Here is a 17,665-nt window from a genome sequence, read left to right as displayed (position 1 = left end):
AATGGAAGAAGCCAAAGAGAGGTAGTAGAGAATTGCTTCTCCGAGTGGAGACTTGTGACTAGTGGTGTGCCACAGGGATCAGTGCTGGGTCCATTGTTATTTATCATCTATATCAATGGTCTGGATGATAATGTGGTAAATTGGATCAGCAAATTTGCTGATGATACAAAGATTGGAGGTGTGGTGGACAGTGAGGAAGGCTTTTAAAGCTTGCAGAGGGATTGAACCAGCTGGGAAAATGGGCTGAAAGGTGGGAGATGGAGTTTAATACAGACAAGTGTAAGGTATTGCACTTTGGAAGGACAAACCAAGGTAGAACATACAAGGTAAATGGTAAGGCACTGAGGAATGCAGTAGAACAGAGGGATCTGGGAATACGGATACAAAATTCCCTTAAAGTGGCGTTACAGGTAGATAGGGTTGTAAAGAGAGCTTTTGGTACATTGGCCTTTATTAATCAAAGTATTGAGTATACGAGCTGGAATGTTATGATGAATAAATCAACGATAGCGTGCAACAGGAATGCTAGAGAGGACAGGCAGGAGATGAGGCATAATCACAGCCAGTGGGATGATTTACAGGGCAATAGAGGCGTGGTACAGTTAAAACGGAAAGTAACAAATACTGGACTGAAAGTGTTATATTTGAACGCATGCAGCGTAAGAAATAAAATGGACAATCTTGAAATTCAGCTACAGATTGGCAAGTATGACATTGTAGCCATCTCTAAAACTTGGCTAAAGGATGGCTGCCATTGGGAGCTGAACGTCCAAGGATATATGGTGTATGGAAAGATAGGTTAGTAGGCAGAGGGAGTGGTGTCTCCCTGTGTATAAGAAATAATGTTAAACCATTAGAAAGGGATGACATAGGATTGGAAGGCGTAAAGTCACTATAGGTTGAGTTAAGAAATGGCAATGGTAGAAGGATCCTAATGGCAGTTGTATACAGGCCTCCAAACAGCAGCTGGGATGTGGATTACAAATTAAAGCAGGAGATAGAAAAGGCATGTCAGAAGGGCAATGTCATGATAATCACTGGGGATTTTAGCATGAAAGTAGGTTGGGAAAACCAGGTCAGTGCTGGACCCCGAGAGTGAGAATTGGTAGAATGTCTAAGGGATGGCTTTTCAAAACAGCTTGTTGTTGAGCCCACTAGGGAATCAGCTGTGATGGGTGGTGTGAGATGATCTGGAGGTGATAAGAGAGCTTACGGATAAGGAACCGTTAGGGAACAGTGATCACAATATGATTGCGTTCACTTTGAAATTTGAAATTTGAAATGGACAAACTAAATTCCAATGTGTCAGTATTTCAGTGGAGTAAAGGAGTTACCCCCTGGCATGAGAGGGGAACTGGCCAAGGTTGACTGGAAAGAGACACGAGCCGGAAGGACAGCAGAGCAGCAATGGCTGGAGTTTCTACCAACATTGAGGGAAGTGCAAAACAGATATATTCCAAATAAGAAGAAATTTTCAAATGGAAGAAAGACACTACTGTGGCTGGCAAGTGAAGTCAGAGCCAAAGTAAAAGCAAAAGAGAGGGCATACGATGAAAGAAAAGTCAGTGGGAAGATAGAAGATTGGAAAGCTTTTAAAAACCTGCAGAAGGGAACAAAGAAGGTCATTAAGAAGGAAAAGATGAATTATGAAAGAAAGCTGGCAAATAATAGTTGATGGAGAAGATCCTGAGAGGCAGGATTTATGAACATTTGGAGAGGCATAATATGATTAGGAATGGCTTTGTCAAAGGCAGGTCGTGCCTTACAAGCCTGCTTGAATTTTTTGAGGATGTGACTAAACACATTGATGAAGGAAGAGCAGTAGATATAGTGTATATGGACTTTAGCAAGGCATTTGATAAGGTACCCCATACAGGGCTTATTGAGAAAGTAAGGAGGCATGGGATCCAAGGGGACATTGCTTTGTGGATCCAGAACTGGCTTGCCCACAGAAGGCAAAGAGTGGTTGTAGATGAGTCATATTCTGCATGGAGGTCGGTGACCAGTTGTGTGCCTCAGGGATCTGTTCTGGGACCCCTACTCTTTGTGATTTTTATAAATGACCTGGATGAGGAAGTGGAGGGATGATTTAGTAAATTTGCTGATGACACAAAGGTTGGGGTTGTTGTGAATAGTGTGGAGGGCTGTCAGAGGTTACAGCGGGACATTGACAGGATGTAAAACTGGGCTGAGAAGTGGCAGATGGAGTTCAACCCAGATAAGTGTGAGGTGGTTCATTTTGGTAGGTTGAATATGATGGGAGAATATAGTATTAATGGTAAGACTCTTGGCAGTGTGGAGGATCAGAGGGATCTTGGGGTCCGAGTCCATAGGACACTCAAAGCTGCTGTGCAGGTTGACTCTGTGGTTAAGGCTGCATACAGTGCATTGGCCTTCATCAACTGTGGGATTGAGTTTAAGAGCAGAGAGGTAATGTTGCAGCTATATAGGACCCTGGTCCGTTGACTTGACCGGAATGGTTATCAAACTGATTGTTCTCTGTATCAATAGTCCATTGACTTGACCGGAATGGTTATCAAACTGATTGTTCTCTGTATCAATAGTCCATTGACTTGACCGGAATGGTTATCAAACTGATTGTTCTCTGTATCAATAGTCCATTGACTTGACCGGAATGGTTATCAAACTGATTGTTCTTTTGTATCGGTGGCCTTATAACTTCTGACATCGGCGGGGAACTTGTAGAACTGCCGGGGAGATGAGAAAGGTTCTCTCCCTGATGTCGGGTCCAAGTTCACTCGCCGGCTGAGCTCGAAGAAATAAACGGGTGAAAAGATAAGTAACGACTTTTTTGTGCTGTCGTTATTTGATCCAGCAAAGTTACGTTTACATTTGGTGCCGTGACTCGGATCCCCACATAGGGAACGTCTCTCTGGGCTGAGTAAGTGACAGGGGGCTTGAATCGAACACAATGAGTAGCAGGCGCCCCGAGGTAGTTTACCTCTGGCTACTCCTTGTGTCCGACCGAGCCTTCTTGCTCCTCGCCCATTGGGACTGGTACCTTGACAGGATCGGACGACCCGTTTTGATTACAGAATTTAAGGTAAACAGTTGTCTCTTCTACATTGCTGCGGTGACAGGAAATGGCCGGTTGAAAATTGACGATTCGGAAAAGGGGTTGCGCATGTCTCACGATATGGCCGGTTGAAATTTGTAAATAATACGAGACTGGCAGCCCGGTTAAATTCTCACCTTGGCAGCAGAAATATGGCCGGTTGAAATTTAATGAGACAAGTTCAGGATAAAGGAGGTAAGGCCTCCAGAGTACGTGAGAGTTGTTTTTTTTTTCGCGAGTATTGACGGAAAATAGGCTAGCAGTTTCTGTGAGAATTAAGGGCTGCGGGTGACATTGGGTCTTCTGTATTGTTCCTAAGGAAAGAATCGGGACTGGGGACCCCGGTCAGGACAGACGGCCACCGCTACCTGACGGATTTGACCGTATCAGCTGCCTCCTGATAATACGGCCGGTTGAAATTGCTTTCGGGGGAGGCAGGCTGGCTAAATTTCTCACAAGTGGCTTGTGCCTAGGCGCTTGCGTTGTGTATTTTGTGTCTATACGCTGTCTGTCTCGTTGCTTTGTCTGTGTTTCGTGTATTTGTGATTTTGGCTACTTGCTTTACTTTGTACAGCACTTTGGTCAACGTGGTTGTTTTTAAATGTGCTATATACTTGACTGATAATTAAGAACAACTGATAAGGGCAATAATGGGACAGGCCCTTGATACAGCTATGTGTGAACGAATACCAGATAAGAAAGGGACTTTCGGATGTTAAGTGCAGCGCTAACAAAGAAACTAGAGAAACAGTGTGGCCACCAGGAGAAACAAGCAGTAAATTTATTTTGTGAAAAGAATTGCGATAAAAAGTGGAAATGATTGATTAAAGAATGGAAAGGTAGAGCCAATTCTAAATGGAATGGTACCTTACTGGCCAGCTGGAGGAATAATGCATGTGATAAAGGGATAGAGGTATGTACGGCAGAAGGGACTCCCAAGAGTTGGGAGACACTGCAGGCGGAGTGGAGTGCGAATGGGTAGAAGGGAGAAGAAAGAGAGAACGAGAAACAAAGAAAACAGGCAAAAGCAGATATGGACAGACAGGAAGGTTTAAAATTGGCAGTGCCGCGCGCGAAGATCTAGGGCCAATACGGGATCCCGAACCCATATCTGGCTTACCGACCCTGTTTAAGGACAGTGACCGCGATGAGGATTGGGCATCCACCTTATCCCCCACCTTACCAGAGGCCGAGTGCACCCAGTGCTTCCGAACCCCAATCCTCCCAGTACCTAGAGACGGTGGCCGCTTGGGCAAAACAGCAGCGGGTGAGAAGGGAAGGCTCTCTATACCCTGAGATCCAGAAAGGGAATACCAGGGATTATTCCGAGACTGAGGGAAGAATCCAATAAAACCCCAGAGTTAAGGGCTCCACAGAGACAAGTGCCTACCCAAATGCTGCCCAGTCCACGAGCAGCTGAAGGACAGCCCTGTCACTCTTGTATGCAGCCTGGACCTCAAGAGATGGTAACGATCATGAATCAGGCCCCCGATGGAAAAGAACCACCAGCACAGTTTGCTTGGTATGTCCGCAGTACTATACAAATGTATAATGCGACCCCGCAAGATTTATTTGGTCTTTGCTGCACGACTTTCTCATCTGAGGAGGGGCGGTAATGGAAGGCAGAATTAAGACAGCAAATTTATCAGGAGTTACAGGCGGGAAGGCATAATGAGAATGAACAGACAGACCGGATTATTCAAGCCTTGGAGACGGCTCTCCAGCAACCTGTAAATATCACTAAAGTGTTTGAATGCAAACCTAAGCCTGGGAAATCAGGACCAGGCTACTGGGAGCGAGTTATGGCCTGCTACAGCACCTTCGCAGGAGACCTAGCCTTTAATAATGGGAATCCGTTCCCCCAGTTTAAGTGCTTACCAACTAAGTTAGCCAACAGGATTAAAACTAATAATATGTTTTGGCCTGATAATGACCGAAATCGAATGCAACGAGCTTTGAGATATTACTGGGACCTAGCATTCCAATCCCGATCAACCCCGGAGGGAACTAACATTAAAGGTGAATATGTTCAGCAGGAAGAAGGATGCTTCCTACCGTGAGTACCACCCCTCAGGAAGAGCCCAATATAATATTGCAAGATGCTGCCATTCTAATTCCCTTTATGATGGTATAGGAAAAGGGATACCGGCTATCAGACGCTACAATCACTCTGGGTTCGAAAGCACGGAACGTACATATTCACGTACCCAGCCACTGCAGGTGAAATTCCAGGGGACCCAGTGTGAGGTTTAATTTACAGTCACCACCAGGCTGGGGTGTAATCTAGCAGAGTGAGACTTGCTCTGTCCGTTGGAAATCGAGATTCTATGCACGGACAAGGGTATCACCCTGGGACTAGCGAAACAACCGACCGCCCAGTGGTGGGCACTTAATTTGGACTCCACTTCGTTTGAACCCTCTCTGCCAGAGACAGACCCTAATGTGACTCTGTGCTATGACCCTACAGGGTGCTCCACTGAGGAAAGCCAGTATTATGCACCCTCGATGGACAGAAGTTGCCAGTCACGGTGTTTGGAGAGGTTAAAGGGGGCAGCGCATTACTGGCCGAAGTTCCGGATTTCCTTTGGCAACAGACAGGACCGGTGGTTCCCCATACCACAGTTAGGCTTTGCCCTGGGTCCAAGCCAAACAGCCTGGGTTTCTTGCTTACACCCTGATGAAACAAACCTCCAGCACCGAGAGAGACTGGCAAGACTTGGCCGCGGGCCAACTCCAATACTGGAAGGAGTCAAAGGTGAAGACGGGACATCTGGTAAGACACTCTTTTAATATTGCCCGAACCCAAGACGTTGTACCCCATCTCTGGGCAATTTCAGGCCATGAAGTCGGTCGCACCAACTGCACCCCCTCCCCCGACATCACCGTGAAAGAAGAACAGACTCTCCCACCCCTTCCGCAATACCCCCTCAAGCCCGAGGCAACGTTTTATGAGGACGGAAGCTCTTTTGTGGATCCAGCAGGTAAACAATGTTCTGGCTATGCGATAAGTGACGACAGTGAAGGAATTGAGCAAGTCTCCTTTGCAGCGACTGTCTCTGCCTAGAAAGCTGAGCTACTTGCTCTGACTCATGCCTGAATCCTAGCAAGACTACTCAGTTCTGATTTTGAAGAATCCACCACAGAACCAATTCTTTGTAGAAGACCTGAAAAAAAACGCAATCATAAATGAAGATGACTTTGAAGAGGGAGTCCACAACTATTTGGAACAAAATAAAAAGGGCCTGTACGAGGGCTTCAGTGGAGGAGCCAAAAATACAAGCCTAAGCTGGAGTCCTCTATGATTAAATTTTCGAATTTTAAAATAAAAGGCCTGTGGAAAAGAAATCTCAAACAGATTAATGTGCTGACTTTTACGTAGACTCCCGCTATGCCCTGACTACAGAACTCTGGGGATTCCTGACTTCCTCTGCGCCCCCCCCCCCCATTAGTAATGCTACCTTTGTAAACAACATACTCACCGCTCTACAGCTACCTCGAGTTTTGGCTATTATTAGATGTGCAGCCCATACTGGGGAATCTGATGAGATATTTAAGGGTAATGCTCGGGCTGGTGCAGCAGCAAAACAGACAGCCTTGGACCCCACACTTTTAGTCCCCTCGGGAGCCTAACAAGTTTTTATTAGACAAAAACCTAAGGACTGGTATGCCAGACATGGGGGAAAATACATAAATTCCAGGGGGACGCCCCTTAAGGAGAGCACAAACTATGGTCCCAAATGGATTGCCACCTTGAACCTCAGACCAATTTATGGGTGACCCCTGCAGGACAGGTTTGTGTTTCCTCTGTGTTCTTATCTGTCTTGATAGATTATGTAAATAATTGTACACACTTGGGCAAGGAGGGAATGGTTAATATCTTGGTGGCGGTGGCACCCTGATTTCCAGCAAGCAGTTGAAAAGCGAGCCACAGCATGTGAAAGAAACGAATGCTGGAAAGGGAATGCCTTGTGTTTCTGGAACTACCCCCTTGCCTGGTGGACCTTTTTCGTGTCTGCAGCTTGATTTTGTAGAACACCTAGAGTACATTGTTGTAAATATCGCTTGGTAATAGTAGATGTATTTAGCAGATAGGGGCTATACCCACTACTGATAATACTGTTGTAAAAATATTATTAAAAGAAGTGATTCCCCGTTATGGACTCCCGGAAATGATAAGCTCAGACAATGGACTGCACTTTGTAGCCAAAATAAATGAGGAAATCTGCAAGGAACTGGCTATAAAGCAACAGTTCCACTGCACCCACCACCCAAAGGCAGCTGGTATAGTAGAAAGAGCCAACAGTATCTTGAAAGATAAGTTGACCAAACTTACCCAGGAGACTGGACTGACCTGGTTAAAAGTTCTACCCTTGGCCTTGTTCCACATGAGAATCACACCCTCAGTTAAAACGGAGTTATCCCAAGTCAAGATTATCTACGGGAAGCTCATGTGAACCCCATAGGGGTCGGAACTGGCCCAACCTCCCCTTCCTGAAAGGATGGACATGCATACCCTAGGGGAGGAGATGGGAAAATACCTATGCAAGTTAACTAAAACTCTCCAAAGCTTCTATTCACAGGTATGACAGGCCAATCGAGAGGATGACACCCAGCCTAAGGGTGACTACCCCACCATCGAGCCTGGAGATTTTGTCCTGATTAAGAACTGGGATCGTAAGAAGTGGGAACCAAGGTGAAAAGGACCGTACCAAGTGCTACTGACAGCACCTACTGCAGTGAAGGTGGAAGGGCAGCTCCAGTGGAAACATCGAACGGACTGTAAACACATTACTGGTGGAAATGATAAGGACTGAAAAATGCAGTGGTTAATGATGATTTTAATGACCCTGAGGGGACCTGCCCCTGCTTCGGGAGGCCCCCATGTTAACACTTTTCTGTCCCTCCGACACTAAGCAAGTAGAACGGGGAGCATTTTGGGTACGTTCTGTATCATGTTGCAGAAGCAACAATCTGTTCTGAAAAGTTATCATTTAATGATAAAAAGGAGGGAATGATAAAGTTTAAGGGAATGGGGGATTCTCAGATTCCTGTAAACAATGGATTAAGTACTGACTATGTCTGTGACTGCAGTGTGTTTGAATAATGTCTCACAGCTGCCTTCTTTGGAGCATGATGATTAAAGTTCGCCCAGATCCACATAAGATGTCTCTGGGCTTTTCACACCTTTTGATTTTGAGAAAAAGCAGTACCTGATGGAAATTAGACAGAACATTCCTATCTTAATTAAAGCATAAATTTGACGGATGTTCTTATCTTTGTAATTAAGTTGTGGCTCCAGCAAACCAGGTAGGACATTCTTTTCTTTAATTAAGGTGGCTGGAGTGTCTAACAAATTGATTGTACTTTTGTATCAATAGTCCATTGACTTGGCCGGAATAGTTATCAAACTGATTGTTCTTTGCATCAATAGTCCATTGACTTGACCGGAACGGTTATCAAACTGATTGTTCTTTTGTATCGGTGGCCTTATAACTTCCGACAATTCTGACATCAGGCAGTGAACTTGTAGAACCGCCGGGGAGATGACATATCGGACACTGGCTTTCTCCTGTGCCAAGGTTAGACTTTTCTCAGGGTGGAGAAGCAATATCTTATATTCCGTCGGGGTCGTGTCCAAGCTGATTGCATCAATGTGGATTTCTCCTTCCAGTGATTTTATTTTACACCCCCCACCTCTTCTTCTATTTCCCACTCTCTTACCTCTATTTATTAATTTCCATAGGTGCAGCCAGTCCTGCTGACTTCCACCAGATTATGAATGTGTCGTTTGAGGCTACAGTTGTTTTGATCATTTGCTTCTCTTTCACCAAGTCTGGCCCCAGAGAAGTAGGAATGAAAAGTGGGTAAGTTTATTTAGTAGAAGAATATCAAAGTTGCCTTGGGGTAGTACGATTAAGAGCAGTGCTACCTGTGGTACACATTACTGCCACAAAACTCACGGTTATAAGCATGTACTTGTATTTGAGCTGGCCGATCATAGCCCGTTCGTTAAGTATCATCTTGACGTGTGTGTGTGTGTGTGTGTGTGTGTGTGTGTGTGTGTGTGTGTGTCTTCAACCCTCCGGGTTTTTATATTGGAGGTGTAGAACAACAGTGTACATTTTGTTGCCCTGTCTGACAGAATGAAAATGCTGTCAATTTCATGTGAGCAGGCGCTTCGTGCACCTCATCAGACCAGTTCCACGCACAGCTGTAGGTGTGCTCTTGTTACAGAACCCGTGACCAGTCCAGTACAACTATTAGGACCAGTTGTTACTGCGCAATGGATATAGCACAGGTCTGTCTCCATACAACACTAGGTTACACTACTGGTGTGATTACTCCAAATACGGTATTGTGTGCAGTTCTGCATGTATGAAAGGACATCTTGGAATTGGAGAGGGTCCAGACTCCAAAGGAAGTCGACAGGATTGAAAGGATTAACGCGTGAGGAGCGTTTGATGACTGTGGGCTTGTACTTGCTGGAGTTTAGAAGAATGAGCAGGATCTCATTGACACATTTTGAAAGGCTTAGGTAGCGGACGTGGAAAGGATGTTTCCTACAGTGGGAGAGTCTAGGACCGGAGGGCAGTCTCAGAATACAAAGACGTCCATTTAGAACAGAGATGAAGAGCAATTTCATTAGCCAGAGGGTGGTGAATCTATGGAATTCATTGCATGGACGGCTGTGGAGGCCAAGCCATTGGGTATATTTAAAGCGGACGTTGATAGGTTCTTTGTTACTAAGGTTACAGCGAGGGGACCGCAGAATGGAGTGGGGAAGAATATTAATGATGGAATGATGGGCCAAATGGACTGAATTTGCTCCTATGTTTACCATCGGGAGCAGGTGCAAAACCCACAAGCTCAATTTCAACCTATGCCTCTTGTTTTCAAATACAACTACCACGCATTCCATCTACCCCACTTATGACTATTAGAATTTCAGATACAGGTTGAGCATTCTTTATTTGAAATGCCTGGGGCTGTTAGTGTTTGGGATTTTTTTTCAGATTTTGTAATATTTGCATCAATAGAAGATGCCTTCTATTAGACCATGTACGACTGATGTGAAGCTCACAGAATGAACAGTCAGAGTACAGTCTGACGTGATGGAGCTGGGTCCTCAAGACTATCGGAATTGAATGAGCACCCCCAACCGTGTCCATTACCGGTTCCAGCGCTGTGGTTCGTTTAATATCTGTCGTCCATTTCAAACAGCCACCCATTCCACAGCAACTATGACGGGAGGAGGTGTGGTTTTATATAAAACTTTTCATAATATTGTTCATGAAATACTTACCTTCATTTTTCTGTTTGTGATACATTTCTGTTTGTTTCATGATCAGCATACCGCTAAGCAGCAGATGTTCACTCTGATGCAGACAAACTTATCTATATACCATACTACTGAAACTCTCATGCTCTGTCTGTCTGCCTGTTTGTGACCTCCAATTAGTACAAACGGTGCATTACAACGGCACTTTTTTTTGGCTAAACCGAATTAAAATGCGCTAATTTACAGAATGCAGGCAAAGTTCAGAGTTGTATATTCGTATAAAATTGCTCATTCCCCAAAAATCGACAGGCTGCCTTTCACCCGAGACCCGATTGGCCACCATGGAGACCGCAACGCCACAGCCTGACGCATGCACACGGCCAGCCTCAGCGGCACCTCACGATGCTCACAGAGCCGCTTCCACCTTCCATGGAGACCGCGACGCCACAGCCTGACGCATGCGCACGGCCAGCCTCAGCAGCTTGGAGGCTTTGGTGTTACTGCTTCCTATCTTCTGTCAAGCATTAGGGTAAAAATATATGGATAGTCTAATTATGCCACGTGGAAAGAGAAAGGGGACATTATGGTCAAGAGATGACACCAAACATCATTGGGAAGCAGCAAGGAGAGAACAACAATCGGATGAGGCCAGGGACACACGACTCCAGGATCAAAGAGTCAGGACAAAAAGGATGAGAGAAGACGAGACAGAGGAGGACAGGCATGCACGTCTCCAAAATGACAACAACAGGCACAGATGGAGGAGAGAACAAGAATCCGATCAGGCCAGGGCCGCACGACTCCAGGATCAGAGAGAAAGAACAAATGGTAGAAGAGATGAAGAGACAAAGGATGAAAAGGCTGCACATCTCCAGAATGACAAAAACAGGCAGAGGAGGAGAGAGGAGGAGACAGAGGAGAAAAGGAAAGATCAACTCGAGAATATGCGGCACAGAGTAATTATTGTGAGAGCTGCTGAAGATGACAATACCTCGACAGAGAAAGAGCAAGGTAAAATGCACGACTCGCATGCTGTCACATTTCTGCTGATGTTGGTTCGATGATGAGTGTATGCCCTCACGGTCATGCCTTCCTATTCACTGGAGAAACTGCACATTTCTGCTGTATGAAGGGACAGGTCAGGATAGGCAATTTGCAGCCTCTACCTAAAGTCGTCCTCAATTTGTACAGCGATGATGAACCTATTGCAAATGAGTTCAGGAAGAACAACAAACAATACAATTGCCTCTTCCAAATGACATCCTTTGGTGCCAAAGAAGTCATTCCAACTAGGAATCGATGGAATCCTCACAAGTCCTGACGAAGGGTCTCGGCCTAAAGCGTCTACTGTACCTCTTCCTAGAGCTGCTGCCTGGCCTGCTGCGTTCACCAGCAACTTTGATGTGTGTTGATCAATGGAATCCTTCTGTGATTATTCAAGGCCAAATCCATCATTACATGGGACATTTAATTCCAGACCCAACCCAGCAAGCCCGATTACTTCAAATTTACTTCACGGATATTTAATGTTCATTCTGGTCACACATTGGTCTTGCTATGCGTCTTTCTTCTGTAATAAGCTGAGTTTTTCTTTAATTTCCAAATCAAAGAGATAGCAATAGCATTCAGAAAAATTTAATGTTCATTCTGGTCACATCAGACTGCACTACCCTTCTCTCAAAGGGTGCCCCAACGGGTCACCCTGTTGTCTAGATCTTTCTATACACGACAGCAATCATCATTTCTTGCTTTACAGAGTCTTTTTCTATTTTTCATTAACGTCTGCTCATGACATACAAGGTCACTTTTCATAACTGTCTGGTGGGCAGAGACTGCTGCATCACCTGGCAACTTTCCCAACGCCTTGTGACATTTTCCATTTGTCACGTCATGTCATTGCTAAAAAAATCTAATTTCAGAGGTTTCTGGATTTTGGATGAGGGCAGCCTGTACCTCTATCAGGTAATGCCTCAGCTTCCTTGCTGATTTGTAAAGACAAGGCCACTCAACCCATCTATATTTCACTCTGCATTTGTTTTCATTGGCTTTGGTGGCCAAGAAGAGCATGGCCACCGAAGACGGCAATGATCGATTTCCTTCACCCAGATCATGGTGCTTCTGTGACTCTTCCCCAGGTTATTGCAGATCATTCACATTCATTCCTGCCCTTTTCTTCTCCCATATGTCTGAAGTCGTGAACAATGGTCCATACCCCTTCTCTCCAGAACGTCCATTAAATTTTCATCTTGCATGTTTTTTCTCACAATATTTTGAAAAAATCAGGCAACTAATTATTACATTTAAAGTCTTTTCAACAAAGAGGCATTTTCATCTGTTTTCAGTTCCACTATATTTCCTTGGGCAATTACAAAAGCAAAGATAATCATCCTTAGTCACAGGAACACTAGCATGAATAGGGTTTGCATATTAGCTGCATAATTCATTAACCCTAATTTCATTAGCTAAAAGCATTTTGTGCTTTGTGGTAACAATCTTACTATTCACAAGTAAAAGATAAAGGAAATGTTTTTCAGTACTGTATTTTGCTTGGCTGCATTGAGATGCTGGAAAGAGGAACATGACAGTGATTAGGACTCTTAAATCTCTAGGATGTAATCTAGCTATTGAAACCTATTGAACTTTGAAAGATCTAGTTAGAGTGGACATGGAGTGGATGTTTCCAATAACAGGGGTGTCCAACACCGGTGGGGGGTGGGGTACAGCCTCAGAATGCAAGGACATCCCTTTATCTCTGTTCTAAAGAGTTATTTCTTTAGCCAGGGTGTGGTGAATCTGTGGAATTCAACTGTAAAGGCCAAGTCATTAGGAATGTTTAAAGCAGAGATTGATGGGTTCTTGATTAATATTTAAAGCAATTATAAAACTGAGCGAAGACGGAGCGTCTTTTGGTGAATGGAACCCGATTCATTTGACGAAGATAATCAACAAACTTACAGGTCAAGTCAAAAGAGCAAAGATTTTATGAAATGGATCACTTTAGTGATTTGTCGGGATAGTGCTCAGCAAGGCAAAGTGATAAGATTAAATAAAATAGACGGCAAAAAAGTACAATGCTCAATACCCAACAATAGAAAGTGGATTAGAGGAGTTATTTCGGGGATACCAACAAAAGTTACTATGGATGAGATTAAACAGAACATAAAAGGAGCAAAAATTATTGAGGCCAAACATTTGAAAGTTACAAGAAACGGAAAAAAGTGTGATAGTTTATCGGTTATGGCTAACTTTGATGAAGAGAGATTGCCGACTAAAGTTTATTTAGGGTATATGTGTTATGAGGTCAGAATATATATACCACCGCCTTTAAGATGCTTTAAATGTCAGAAATTCGGGCATATTGCAGTGTTCTGCAGAGGGAAACAAAGATGTGGGAGATGCGCTGGAAAACATGAATACGGGAAATATGAGGTGGGGACTAGGCTGAAATGCTGTAATTGTGGTGAGGAACACAGTGCAGCTTACCGAGGGTGCATTAAAAGGAAGAAAGAAGCTGAGATACAATATATAAAAGTAACTCAATGGATCAGTTACACAGAGGCAGTGAAAGCATTTGCTGAAAAGGAGAAGGCTATCAAGCAAACAAATACAGGGAATAATAAACCGGTGAACTGTGAGGGCTGTAATATGATAAATAAGGATACACTAATAATGAGTAAGAAGGATTTTGTACTGGTTATGGTAGATGCAATTAACTGTTCAGTGCAAACAGACAAAAGAACTGAAAAAATTAAAATTATAGTCAAGTCTGCAGAAAAATATCTTGGTATTACAGGGCTTAGGTGGGAAGCAGTCAAAGAAATGCTGAATGGAGGATCAAACAGTTCACAGGCAGGAGAGGCGGGAAATTAATGGCAGTATATATATCTATTATATTGTATTATGTGTCTATATATCTATATATTACAATTGAATACTTTATACTTTATTGTCACCAAACAATTGGTACTAGAACGTACAATCATCACAGCGATATTTGATTCTGCGCTTCACACTCCCTGGATTACATATATTAAATATTAAAAATATTTCAAATAGTTAAAATTAGTAAATATTAAAAATTTAAATTATAAATCATAATTAGAAAATTGAAAAATGGGAAGTAAGGTAGTGCAAAAAAACCGAGAGGCAGGTCCGGATATTTGGAGGGTACGGCCCATATCCGGGTCAGGATCCGTTCAGCAGTCTTAGCACAGTTGGAAAGTAGCTGTTCCCAAATCTGGCCATACGAGTCTTCAAGCTTCTGAACCTTCTCCCGGAGGGAAGAGGGACGAAAACTCTGTTGGCTGGGTGGGTCGTGTCGTTGATTATCCTGGCAGCACTGCTCCGACAACATGCGGTGTAAAGTGAGTCCAAGGACGGAAGATTGGTTTGTGTGATGTGCTGCGCCGTGTTCACGATCTTCTGCAGCTTCTTTCGATCTTGGACAGGACAACTTCCATACCAGGTTGTGATGCACCCTAGAAGAATGCTTTCTATGGTGCATCTATAAAAATTAGAGAGGGTTTTAGGTGACAGGCCAAATTTCTTTAGTTTTCTCAGGAAGTAAAGGTGCTGGTGGGCCTTCTTGGCAGTGAACTCTGCTTGGTTGGACCAAGTCATGTCATTTGTGATATTGACCACGAGGAACTTAAAGCTTTTGAGCTGTTCCACTTGCGCACCACCACCATGTAAATTGGGTCGTGTGGTCCGCTACTCCTTCTGAAGTCAACAACCAATTCCTTCGTCTTGCTGACGTTGAGGGATAGGTTATTGTCTTCGCACCATGCCACCAGGTTCTTAATTTTCTCTCTGTACTCAAACTCATCATTACCCGAGATACAGCCTACAACTGTTGTGTCATCAGCAAACCTATATATTGAGTTTGATGGAAACCTGGTTACACAATCATGGGTGTACAGTGAGTACAGCAGGGGGCTGAGTACGCAGCCTTGTGGTGCACCAGTGCTCAGAGTGATTGTAGAGGAGAGCTTGTTCCCTATTTTTACAGCCTGGGTCCTGTCTGTGAGGAAGTTGAAGATCCAGCTGCAGATCTGAGTGCTAAGGCCCAGATTCTGGAGCTTAGGAATCAGTTTATTTGGAATGATGGTATTAAAGGCAGAGCTGTAGTCAATGAAAAGGAGCCTTACGTATGTGTCTTTATTCTCCAGGTGTTCTAAGGAGGAATGTAGGGCCAGAGAGATGGCATCTGCCGTTGACCTGTTGCTCCGGTAGTCGCATTGCAAATGGTCAAGGATTTACGAAATATGTATCAGAACTTAAGGAAAAACCTCAGATTTTATGTATACAGGAAATATGGTTGAAACCCAGGGTAAATGTGCAGAACTCCATCAACAAATAGAAGTACTCAATAAGAACAACTGTCAGTTGGAAAGAGATTGGACAAAACAGTACTGCATTTAAAGGAGACGGTTTCTGAAAAAGATGCTTGTTGTCAAAAATTCAGTGACATGGAAAACAGATTTTAAAAAGGAGGAGCTTATTCCACAGTTACAAAAGGAAAAAAGAGTTTGTTGCAAAGTGAATTATCAACATTCAGATTAAAAAATGAAAACATGGAAACAAATGAGGAAGAATTTCAAGATCTCAGTAAACAACAACAGGCTTTGATTCAAGAAAAGGAAAACTTGGAAATAGCAGATAGACTTGGAAAGCAGCAATTTTTAAATGTTGAGCATGCAATAATGAATATTCTCAAACAAGAAGCTTTTAGTTTCACAAATGATTCAGATGGAAGTGAATTATCTACATTCAGAGTATAAAATGAAAACATGGAAACAAATGAGGAAGAACTTCAAGATCTCAGTAAACAACTACAGGCTATGATTCAAGAAAAGAACTTGGAAATAGCAGATAGACTTGACAAATAGCAATTTTAAAAGTTAAGCATACGATAATTAATATTCTTGAAGAAGATTTTAGTCTTACAAATGATGCAGATGAAATCAATGTAATTGAGGTAATGCAATTACTTAAAATCCATGTGACAAAAATTAGGCAAGAAAAGCAGTTTGTGGCACTGCTATCTAATGAGCACATACAGCATTCACAAGAGGAATTGCGATTACAGAGTGATGCAAATAGAGATACGCAGGCTGAACTAGGTTGTCTAAAGTAGAGTACTCCAGGACGTATTTGGTTGAAATCAGAACACCACAAGTCTGGCAGGTGGCGGTAATGCACCTTAAAGCTGGTTTGCCAACCACCATAAAACAACACAGGAAGAAGAAGAAGAAGAAGAAGAGAGGGTGTAAGAGTAGAGGGAAACAGAGTAGGAAGGCTTTGGCTCAACGGGGCTTCGGCGTTAACAGGTCGAGGCAAGGTAGATTGCCTGTGTAGAATAGACAAGGAGGTATGTGTGTGAGGCCGGTGTATTGTGCTCAGTGTCAGATGTGGGAAGTCCTGGAGACTCCAAGCCTCCCGGACGGCCACATTTGCGCCAGGTGAGTTGAGCTGCAGCTCCTTAGGGACTGTATTAGAGAACTGGAGATGCAGCTCAATGATCTTCATCTGGCCAGGGAGAGTGGGGAGGTGATAGACAGGAGCTGCAGGCAGGTAGTCACACCAGGGCCTGGGGAGACAGATAAGTGGGTAACACTCAGGAGAGGGAAGGGCAGGAGTCAGATACTGGAGAGCACCCCTGTGGCTGTACCCCTTGACAATAAGTACTCCTGCTTGAGTACTGTTGGGGGGGGGGGGTGGAAGCAATAGTGGCCGCACCTCTGGCACAGAGTCTGGCCCTGTGGCTCAGAAGGGTAGGGAAAGGAAGAGGATGGCAGCAGTGATAGGGGACTTTATAGTTAGGGGGTGAGACAGGTGATTCTGTGCACGCAGGAAAGAAGCACAGATGGTAGTTTTCCTCCCAGGTGCCAGGGTCTGGAATGTTTCTGATCGCGTCCACGATATCCTGAAGCGGGAAGGAGAACAGCCAGAGGTCATGGTACATATTTATACCAACGTCATAGGCAGGAAAAGGGAGAAGGTCCTGAAAGCAGACTACAGGGAGTTAGGAAGGAAGTTGAGAAGCAGGACCACAAAGGTAGTAATCTCGGGATTACTGCCTGTGCTACATGATAGTGAGTATAGGAATAGAGTGAGATGGAGGATGAATGCGTGGCTGAGGGATTGGAGCAGAGGGCAGGGTTGCAGATTTCTGGATGATTAGGACCTCTTTTGGGGTAGGAGTGACCTGCACAAAAAGGACAGGTTGCACTTGAATCCCAGGGGGACAAATATCCTGGTGGGGAGGTTTGCTAAGGCTGTTGGGGAGAGTTTAAACTAGAATTGCTGGA

At 44.1% G+C, this 17,665-nt stretch overlaps 1 long non-coding RNA gene across 1 annotated transcript; it reads left to right on the top strand.

The window, feature by feature from the left end:
* The first annotated feature begins 2,731 nt into the window (after nucleotides 1–2,731).
* LOC134356634 (uncharacterized) lies at nucleotides 2,732–17,028 on the top strand. The gene is made up of 3 exons (XR_010020404.1): nucleotides 2,732–8,655; nucleotides 8,820–8,940; nucleotides 15,524–17,028. It is a non-coding gene; the product is annotated as an uncharacterized LOC134356634 (long non-coding RNA).
* Nucleotides 17,029–17,665: the final 637 nt, after the last annotated feature.

The sequence above is a fragment of the Mobula hypostoma genome, chromosome 15 (genome assembly GCF_963921235.1).
Source record: "Mobula hypostoma chromosome 15, sMobHyp1.1, whole genome shotgun sequence".
NCBI lineage: Eukaryota > Metazoa > Chordata > Chondrichthyes > Myliobatiformes > Myliobatidae > Mobula > Mobula hypostoma.
Note: the sequence above shows the minus strand (reverse complement) of the source record. Positions and strands in the feature narration are given on the sequence as shown.